Genomic DNA, 2,350 nt, shown 5'->3' with positions numbered 1-2,350 from the left:
CATTTGTTTTGTTAAATCCAATGTTATTTTAAGCATGAATGGGGAAGAAACAAGTACCTTTTTTCATCCAATAATGTCAGCCAATTTGAAACCCTTATCTTGGGGGTTATAGTGATATAGCTGGAATTGTGACATTCAAACATCCATAGCAATTCTAAAGGCATGGCAAATGACTCCATTTATAATAAACATTAGATTGGGCCTTAAATTGTTCAACTGTAAGAGGCATCAATGGTTTCGTTTTAACTTTATGCAATCCTACTGTCTTGAGATGTAGAACAAGTACCATTTGTGTTTGTATACCTAATTCGCCCACTAAAATGAGCGTTGTGTTTGATTTAAATATGGATATATAATTTATGTTGTGAATGGTGCTTGTGAAAAGGAAGGCTTGGTAAATTACAGTAAATTGGGGATCTAATGAATGAGAAGAAAATGCTTTCATGGAGATTCGAGCAAATTTTTTGTAGGAATTTGTCTTGGAGTGAGACAATAAAGAGAAATAGAGACAATTGCTTTCATTGAGAGTTGAACTCAAGACCTCCCGCTTACTAATGCTCTAACCAACTGAGCTATGAAAGCTATGGATAAAATTTTTAATTTAATCTTTAAAATTCTAATCCCTCAAATTTCTATTTGCAAGAAAGATGGGTAATTCTTACTTTTCTAGAGCTACATTCGTGTATATATAGAAACCACACGAGGTATAGTATATATTGGTATTGGTTAGAGGCATGTTATGTTGATACAAGAGCTATATTGGCATTTTCAAAACAACATGAGGAAAATTCGATACCATCCCTTATGTAAGGAGTCTTTGTTTATATTTCTCCTACCCAATCAGATGAGAGGAGAATAGTATGACATGGCATTACCAGCCTACCATAAACAATTCAAAGTTTCTATAATACTGTGTAATAGTTCCCTCAAACATATTTCAAATTTCGCAACAACCATGTGGCAATTTCATCACTTACGTAAGAAATTGATTGTGCTAAGGTTGTAATTATGTTCATTATCAATTCCATTTCGAATTAGAGTTGTAGGCAGTAAACATCAACACGTTAGAAAACCCAAATGACGAGTTAATATGGAGTAGCTTGTATGTGAGATACATGTTCAGAAGTTTGGTGTAGTTTTACTATCCCACTTCTAGTATTTAGGAACCTCTTATGAGAACAAAAAAAGATTTCATAATGAGATATGATAAGTGAACCTTCCCATTCTACTCATTGTGATGTTGAGAATCAAGATCTTCTCTGATTTTGTGGGTATTGATGACTTTTAGAATTGCAAAATATTATGCACCTTTGAAAAGACTAGGAAAGTGCACAAAATTTATTTGTAGAAAGTATGTCTAAGGTGAAAGATGGCATAAAGAAGGCTCTATGCATGCTAAAAGGTACAAGTAGTACGTAGAACATTTGCTTGAATAAGTAGCTAGGAAAGAGGCCTATAGTTTTATAGAAGAATTCTTACGATATAACCAAATAGCACTTATCGTTGAAAGTGAACATAAGACAACATTTGGATTGACCTGCTCTTTAGTACTTACCAACAAGGGGCTGACAACATCCTTACAACCAACCTCAAATATTGTAGTTGTCACAAATGGTGAATTTATCACTTTGTAGAAGTCAATGCAGATATAGATTTTACGCTTTTTCTTTGGAACAACTATTGGGAATACCTACGTGATACAATCAATAGGATTCTTGATTCATGCTTTCGGCATTTTTTCCACTTCATTGCACACTTGTGCACAATGATGGTTCATAGGCCTTGGCCTTTGTGAAATGGGTGTAGCATTTTTTGTCCATTGGGATGGTATGTATCATAATTTTAGGGCATCTATGTCATGACTTCAACACTTTTGTTCATATGGATGGTATGTGTCACATCTCCTTCTTTGCATAACTCCACACAAACACATCCCTAAAATCTCAAAGTAGTCTAATGAGTGTCGTTTCTTTGTTGAGGTAAGGTCTATGACTATGACCATTGGTTTCGGTTTCTCATTAGTACCCAAATTTATTTTATTTTCTTGTGTGGGCCTGCCGCAACTTATCCCAAGCTTTGTGGCTAGTTGTGTTGGTTTTCCACAAACTACTTGGTGAGTGTCATGCACATATAATTTAAAATGCTCAGGTATGTGTTTGTTGACTTGTTGGTTAATCTTGCCATATTTCTCATTAAATGGTGTGGCTTTCTTACACGTAAGGATGTCTACTTTCCAAATAACTTTTTTTTTTCCAAAAACCTTTCCAAATATCTTGACTCAATGTGTTACCCGTTCCTTTGGGTGAACACCTTCGATAGACCCGCGGCTATCGGTATCCAAGGGCGTGGT

The sequence above is a fragment of the Azolla caroliniana genome, unplaced genomic scaffold (genome assembly GCF_043228905.1).
Source record: "Azolla caroliniana isolate FFs.n. ecotype wild unplaced genomic scaffold, voAzoCaro1.0.p SCAF_15, whole genome shotgun sequence".
Classification (NCBI taxonomy): Eukaryota; Viridiplantae; Streptophyta; class Polypodiopsida; order Salviniales; family Salviniaceae; genus Azolla; species Azolla caroliniana.
This window is presented reverse-complemented; position numbering follows the sequence as displayed.